Source organism: Chiloscyllium plagiosum, unplaced genomic scaffold (assembly GCF_037043375.1).
Source record: "Chiloscyllium plagiosum isolate Xiang-an unplaced genomic scaffold, Cpla_swu_hap1 HiC_scaffold_32, whole genome shotgun sequence".
Lineage (NCBI taxonomy): Eukaryota > Metazoa > Chordata > Chondrichthyes > Orectolobiformes > Hemiscylliidae > Chiloscyllium > Chiloscyllium plagiosum.
The window spans coordinates 6,810,471-6,819,241 of NW_028270170.1; positions in this window are offsets into that span (position 1 = coordinate 6,810,471).

Below are 8,771 nucleotides of genomic sequence, written 5' to 3' on the forward strand. Positions count from 1 at the left end.
GACTGACTTTGCTAATCAACAAAAATCAGCAAGCACAATACAGTTCTATTTCCCTTGAATATAATGTTAACAAACTCCTGAATTGAGGATGAAAAGCTTTTCAGTACTACAGTTAATTTTTGAGCATGATATTTGGTATTCTTTGCTTATGAAGCTATAGGTGGTTGACTTAGTTAGCAAACTCACTAATTACATATCAAAAGGTAAATATTCCATTTTCTGTGCTTCTTCAGCTTTGTGAAGGTTCCTTCCATTGCTTTTTAAAACACACAAACTTTTGTTTATTTTCCTGACTCAAAGTACTTAAAGAAGGTCCTGGCTGACTGCAAAATGGTGGGGGCTGCCTGAGGCAGTTAACAAAGGTGTTGTGAGACTCCAGGAGATCCAACTTCACAACGCAGCAAGATGTTATTTCTTTTCGTTAATGTGCCTCCTCTGTATCCTATGATTTTTTTTTTGGTCTCCAACAGCTACAAATTAACTCTGGCAGATCTGAGCCATTTGCTCATCTGGATTCTAGGAAGTTACTTAGGCTCTTGAGCTTGATCTGTTGTTCGTTTTAACTAATTTCTGAGCATCTACCTCAATGTCACTTCCTCATGTTATCTCTACTTCTAAGTTCTCTGGCCTGAGAGCCTCCCCATTCTGAGAATGCTCTTGTGCTTTTCTCACCGTGACCCCATAATCCTCTTTATTGCTCCCTGACTTCTGTTCCCAAATTTTGAGGAATACTGGGGCCCTTAGACCTTATTCCTGTACTGCCAAAATGTGTAATGAAAACAGTACTGGAGAAACTGAGTAGGTCTGGCAGTATCTATGTGGGGAGAAACAGAGCTAACGTTTCAACTCCAAAATAACTTCTTTAGAATTGAAGTGGCTGGGAAAATTATGGTTTCAACTCCAAAATAACTTCTTTAGAATTGAAGTGGCTGGGAAAATTATGGTTTTCATGCTGTTCAAAGTGTGTGGGGAAGGAGGGGAGCAAATTGAACAAATTGTCCAGAGCAAAAGGAGTGTTATTGGTATTAAGAAGAGATAGAGATGAAGGATAGATGTTAATAGTAGAAAATCGGTCCGCTCTACTGAAAGCAAAACACTGAGGATGGAGGTGTAGAAGATGCTAATCAAATTGGATGAAAACTTTCTTATGCTATGAAGTTGTTGAACTGTAAGATGATTCTTTGAAATGACAAGCAACTGGCAAGTCGGGGTCATTCTTATGGACAGAGCAGAGGTGTTCTCCAAAATGATAACTGCGCTTACCTTTTGGCAGACTAGATTGAAAGAGTAAATTACTGCTTCATCTGGAAATTGTACTAGATTTTACGCTGAAAGATCCTAAAATCTGTTCTTCATGCTGTGCTTCCATGTCCACAGCCTTGCTGTTGTTGACAATGCACTTTACCTGTAGTACTGTTTAGCATTACCCATTGTAGATGCATTGTTCAAGAAAGCACAACATTGCCTCTGCTTCCTCAGGAGGCTAAGGCAATTCCGTATGTCCATAAAGACCCCGACCAATTTTCATAGGTGCACCATATGAAATATCAGAATATATCATGGCTTGCTATGGCAACTGCTGTGCCTAGGACCGTAAGAAACTACAGAGTTGTGAACAAACTCAGTCCATGACAAAAGCCATTTCTATCCATTGACTCCCATATACTTCTCGCTGCCCTTGGAAAGGCAGCCAACATAAAGACCCCTCCCACACCAGTCATACTCTCTTCCAAACTCTCTCAACCAGAAGACACAAAAGCCTAAACATGTACCAACAGATTCAAGAACAGTTTCTCTCCTCTATTATTAGACTTCTGTGTGGAACTTTTCAAATTTTAAATTTGAATGTTGATCGCGCTTTTTGTGCACCTTTTCTGCAACCACAACATTCTATTCCTTGCTATGTTCTATTACCTTTGTGTTTTGTATGGTACAATCTGTCTGTATTGCATGCAAATAAAACTTTTCACTGTGTACGCAAGTACATGTGATAGTAATCAACCCATTCAAATCTTCAGGTCTTTAAATTACAAATGTTTGACTTTGACCAAGCCCACAGGAAGTCTGCTAGTAATATAGAACTTGCTATTTTTGAGGCATGGCTGAGCTTTGCTTTCACTGATCGCTGATTTTAGGATGATAAAACCAACTGGAGATCAGTGGGTCAGGCAGCATCCATGGCGAGAGAGCTGATGAAGAGTCATCTAGACTTTGTTAGCTTGCTCTCCATGGATGCTGCCTGACCTGCTGTGATCTCTTGCATTTGTTGTTTTCAGTGAATATTTCAGCATCTGCAGTAATTTTGGTCCTACTGATTTTTAGATGTCTGCCTGTTTAGTATGAGCAGATTTTAAGATCTCTGAATTGAATGTCTGCTATCTGCTGTTCAAAACCTTCCCTCCTTTTTTCCATTTGTCTCTCCTCTGGTGTTACTAATTTTTTTTAAACAAATCTGTGAAGTCTGTATCTCCGTGCTGACTTTTCAATAATGGTTTAAGCATTAAACTATAATGAAACTATAAACTTTGAACCTGCTCAGCCAGTGTAAAACTGTTCACTAATTTGCTTTAAAAGACCAATATTGAATTTGGATATTTGTTTTTAAAAAACATGCTTTTTAAATTGGTTATCTGGTAATTATTTCAGGAGCCTTTTTTATGGTTTTTTTTTTTGAAGAATAGTTTTTTATTTTATTGTCATGTGTACTTTTACAGTAAGGATACAATAAACTACAATGTAAAGCTTTCATTTGTCGCAATGATATAGTGCCATTTAGAATAATTTACTAGTAAGAGAAAAAGGTAGCTCTGGGAGTATATCAAAGGTGAGTTAAAGGGAGTCTTAAATGTTGGATACATCTAATTTCTTTGCATGCAGCCCCACAAATACATATGGGGCAGTTTTCACTTTATTCGTTTGTAGACATTAGACAAAACCAACTGTTACCAACATGGAGATGAATACACAACCAAAAATAAATACAGGTCGTTCTGCGATAACGCAATAGATGAATCTAAAGCGCGAACTTTTAAAATGTGTTGACTGTAACATGATTACATTCCAACACTAAGTGCTGTTTCTAAAGCGCGATTTTTCTATAACATGGGGTTGCACAAAAATGCAACCATCGCGTTATTGAAGAACTACCTGTAGTGCCATTCTCTTTGTAGCTGAAATGTAGTCCCAGCAAGGTTGAGGCTCTCTCTCACTTGTGATTTGCTGTCATCATTTCCTGGAAACATTAATGCACTGAACTTTAGTCAGCAATTTTAATTTCTGACCAAATACTGACTGATTTTAAGTTTAACTTTTCCTCTTTGTCTTCTAATTCCAGACCAGTGGCCATGTTTGTAATACAGCATACAATTCTGGTCTCCTTGCTACAAGAAGGATGTTGTGAAACTTGAAAGGATTTACAAGGATGTTGCTAGGTTTGGAGGGTTTGAGCTATAGGGAGAGGCTGAACAGGCTGGAGCTATTTTCCCTGAAGCTTCAGAGGCTGAGGGGTGACCTTTTATAGAGGTTTATAAAATCATGAGGGGCATGGATAGGTGGAATAGCCAACGCCTTTTCCCCAGAGGGCATAAGTTTAAGATGAGAGGAGAAAGAGATTTAAAAGAGACCTAAGAGGCAACATTTTCATGAAGAGAGCGGTATGTGTATGGAATGAGCTGCCAGAAGAAGTGGCGGAGGCTAGTACAATTACAACATTTTAAAAGGCATTTGGATGGGTATATGAATAGGCAAGGTTTAGAGGTATGAGCTAAATGCTAGCAAATGGGACTAGATTCATTTAGGATATCTGGTTGGCATGGACGAGTTGGACCGAAGGGCCTGTTTCCATGCTGTACAGTTCTATGGCTATGGCAAGTGATCTGTTGCTAAAGGTTTCCGATTGTAATTCTGAATTAGATCTGATGATGTGAAGATTGAACTTTCTTAAATTTCAGTGACCAAAGTAGTTTAAAAAGATTATTCACGTAAGGGATTTTTTAGATAAAATTTCTAGGGGTGCAGTTAGTATAGAGCGCTTGTCCTTACAAATTGACTTCAGTATAGCTGGCCTGGATTTTGCAATTAATGGTTTGCCACTGACCATGAAATAAATTTCCCAGAGAGATCTAGTGATCTCTCCCCTCTCTCCCTCTGCAAATTTCATCTCTAGTTCCTTGCAATTAATTGCAGTGTTGATATTTAAATCAGCTTGTTCTGGGCAGACACAACCTGAATCCAGACCTTCTGGCCCAGATGCAGGGACACTACAAGAACCCTTCTGCAGTGTTGTATACAGAGGAACCTTGATTATCTGAATAAGATTAAGGTCCCACAAAAAACATTATATCATAGAGGTAAGTGTAATTGATTTATCTGTACTGAAGAATATGTGAAAGTGCTGGCAAAAACAAAGAAACACAAGCAGGTCAAGCCTCAGCACTTGTAGGTAAGGGTTGTTACACAGCATTTTGTAAAAGTAAGTGTTTTACAGCACAGGGTATTCTCAACACTTTAACAGGCCATTTATTTTAAAAAAGGACTGAGAACATAAATGCATGCGCGAGGCGGTGCTTCTGTCTTTCTGTTGCGAGACTGAATTCCTGGAAACTGACAAATGCTCTTGTGATCGTAGAAGCTGTTCAGGACTTCGTATATCAAATCCCAGCATTAAACAATATTTATGTGATAAATCCTTCTCATTTTAACCTGTAATTTGCAAACTGCAAGGATTAGTTTGTTTAAATGACAGACTCATTAAAATTATAAATTTAAAAAAATTCTCCAGTAGAGCACAGCGTTAGATCAGTATGGCTTCACTTGTTTAAGGTAAAATCAGTTATCTGAATAATCGGTTTTCCAAAGAAATAGGGCCTACCCATCTTGTTTGGATAATCGAGATTCCTCTGTACTTAGCATCCAGAGTGGAACAGCAGTGTTGTGATCAATCTATCCAAGGAGGCATACAAGGAGGGGAAAAAAACCAAGAAAATAAACTGAGTTGAGCAAATTAAGGATTGCATCGTGGTGAATGTAGAAGCTAAAATATTCTGAAATCGTTTGAAGAGAAGTTAGTAAAGATATAGCGTATATATGCTAATTAATTTTAACTGAACTCCATGAATATGGATTTTTTTCAGGAAAATGGCTGCTGTTCCTCACACACTATTAATAGTGTCTCTTATTTGAAAGTCCAGTTGTATCTTATTAAGCTAGGTATAACCATTTAGAGTGAAAACAATATATTTTGACAAGACTATTCAGTGTGGGAAAGGAGGAGATAAGATGAAGGAATTTAAGCTGGTAGTTCCTGAGCTGGGAATAATACCTGAAAGTGTAGTTGAATGTTGAAGTATTAATGAAGAGCAAATTGTTTGGTGCCAAAAGCAGAGGGATCCATGACCAAGGAAGAGGTTTATCTGGGTAAATCAAGGTGGTTAATGTACAAAGCAAAGATTTTGGAACTGATGTGAGGATTACAAAAAGTCTTGCAAGATCTGGGGAGATGGAATTATGGGGCTTTGAATGGGTAAGGATGCAGGCATTGAAGCAGATCCTGATGCTTTTGCAATTTATAGAGGGTACATTCTCCCCCCACTCCCTCTTTTTCTCCTCCTTTGTCTATTTATAACTTGGTTGCACATCAACAAAGTAAATCCTATACAGTACAATAACATCCTATACAGTACAATAACTCTTTTTAGGCATAGATGTAAGCAAAGATAAGAAACTAATAACCTAAAAACTGAGAATGTTTGTTGAAAATGTTTTCTTCCTACAAGTTATAGTAGGATTTATGTTGCTATCTAGTCAGCTACCAAAACATATGAATGATGCTTGTCCAAGTGTTCCATTTCTGTCATTCTCTGTTCATGACGCTGCTTATTTGAGCCTCCAAATGGCTACACTTGGAATCTCTGTAGGAAGAGGAAATCAAGTCAATGTGTTAGTACCTAATGATGTGCAGGACTGAATATTTGCACTTAAGTTGGTGATCAGTCCATAAAACCTTTTGTATATTGATGGAGTTGTGTTTTGAAACCAATTTAAGCAAGTAAATAGTTGAAGATGATGGTTCAACATGCTTCGCCATCTTTCTTTGGGAGCATCATCAATAAATTTCCTTTGCAACACTTAATTTCAAAACATCTGTACAAATATTAGAGTTTATTTTTGTATAAAAGATTGCAGTAGTGGTGTATGTGAAAGAGGAGAAGATCTGAAGGGAATTAAAAGACATTTCAATCTCTGAATTTTGTTGAAGCAAATAAACTAATAGTTCTCTGGTTTATGGCTTCATTTCATTATTACATTGTAATCTTTTTATGTCCTGCACCGTATTTATTAGCTGAAACAAAATCAATGTTTGCAGATGTGCCAAAGTCTCTCTTCTCACTTACAGGAAGTGATATGGATTTTCAATTGTACTTGTTCAGTGCTTCAGCATCTCAAGAAATTCTTAGAGCTGAAATCGTGGTGCAATATGAACAAATTTCTGTTTTAAATTCCCTTGCTATTTTAGTAAGATAGTGAAGTAAATGTGAAATGATATTTTCTGTTTTGAGGATTCTACTTAAGGTTAGCTTAAATCTCATGATTACTGTATTAAAGTTATAATGCTTAGCTGTATTTTAAACTTTTGAAACATGCATTTACCTAAACTTTCACAAATTCATTGATACAAAAATGAATGAAAATCCTCACTTGAATTTCAGGAACGGAAATGAAACTTGTGACTTTTAAGTGAAACAATTTTATGTGAATTGTCTTTCCATTTAAGCCACAGTTAGATTTTGTACAATGTTGTTGATCAGAAAAAAATCATAGCGTCCCTACAGAGGTCGTTTGGCTCATCGAGTTTGCAGTGACCCTTCAAACAGCATCCTACCCAGATGCGGCCCCAGTTCCCCCATTCTAACTCTGCATTTACCATGACTAATCTACCCTACCTAATGTCCCTGGATACTGTGGGGCAATTTAGCATGGCCAATCCACATATACATTGACACATATTATACATTATATTTAAGCTGAAATATTTTGCACTGCTGAATTCCTAAACTGGTAACGATAAAACTCAAAAAAAGAGCTTAAGAAATATGACAGTTTTCTACCTATGGTATTTTATTTTCACTGCAGTTCACTAAACATGCTCACTAAACATACAACATGCTGACCCTTTGTTAAACAATTTCTTTCTCGCTGAATTACTATCTTGTCAATCCAGAAACTTGACCTCTTAACCCACCTTTTTGTTTGCTGCCCATCCTCTGGACTTATGGCCTTTCTCGCTCCCTAATCCTTCCGCTAACTGCCAATTCTCTGTGCTTGCAGCCTCTCTCATAACTAACATACTTTGCTCCTTTCTCTCCCTTTAGCCTTCCACTTTCTGACTCTCTTCCATACGATGCTTCCCTCTCCTGAATTCTCACTGTGAACATGACATCTGGAGATTAATAACAAAAGGCATCAAGAGCAGCATTAATATGCAAGAAACAAGTTATTTTTAAAGTGAACAGCTTCACTCTTTTGTGATCAAGTCTCTCTTTCTATCCCTGTGTGTGTTTTAAAGCCACCAAGAACAGGTTCAGCGTTCATTAGTGTAGGTGGAAGCAGAGTAAGCAAGGCTAATAAGCTGGTTTTACAGTGGTGGAGAGGAATTGTGTTTTAAACCTAACCTGCTCAACTTATTGATGAGTAAATGGGATCTATTACAAGAAGAGAGCACTGATCACAAACGGGTAAAGCTGATCTCAAGCTCACGTGAAGAGAACTTGCCTCCTTCAAGTTGGGCCGATCCCTTATTGTATTTGTCATTAGATTTTATTAACTTTTCATTATTGCAGTTGGTGGGGTTGCAAATTTTTTTTCTCTTGGGCCAAAATAAATTTAAAGTGTAATGGATGATTAGAATGTGCTTCTGATCAAATGTCTTGTCTGTCAAAACCAAAAGAAAACAGCAATTGGACCTTGTTGTTTTGAATAATTTTAAGATTGCCAATCTCTCAAATGGTAACTTAGCGAGGTCAACATTCTTTTATCTTCTTTATTTGACACAGTTAACAACTGGACAGTTGTAAGTCTTTGGAGAAGGCACTGAGTTTACAATTACAACACCAGGAGTGTAGAATTCTTTCAACAAATTGTTACTAATTTGTGACCATTTTTATCTCAACACATTCTTATCATGAAAATGATGTATGAGTATTTTTGTGTCATTGGATGTATCTAAATTGCATCACATAGTTTGGGGAGCAAAACTGAGTATACTTGGCACTGTTAAGAATGCATTTTTAAAGGTTTGTCTTCTGACTGATTTGTTGTTATTAATTTAAGTCAAGACTTGGATGAAAAGTTTATTGAGCAGGTTGCTTAGAATTTATTTTGGACAATTTGTAATTTTGTCAGAGACATCAAAGCCCAGTAATTTAGGAGGAGCTGCAAAGATAATTTTCTGAACTTTTACAATGGGTGCAATCTTACTAGGCTCTAAATGGCATGGTCTGTGATGAGATGTTGTTTCAACTTCTAGATATCACTATGTCACAATTCTTCTCCACAGCCCCACACTCCTTTCACCAAGCAGTGTGGTGAGATTTTTGCCTGAAAGCTGAGAGTTCCCAAAGGTTTATTTTAAACTCACTCTGACTTGGGGATTGCTAGCTGGCCAGCATTTATTGTCCTTCACTAGTTGCCCTTAAGATGGTGCTGAGCTGACTACTTTGAACAGCTGTAGTCCATATGCTGTGGGATGACCCACAATGTTCTTAGGGAGGGAA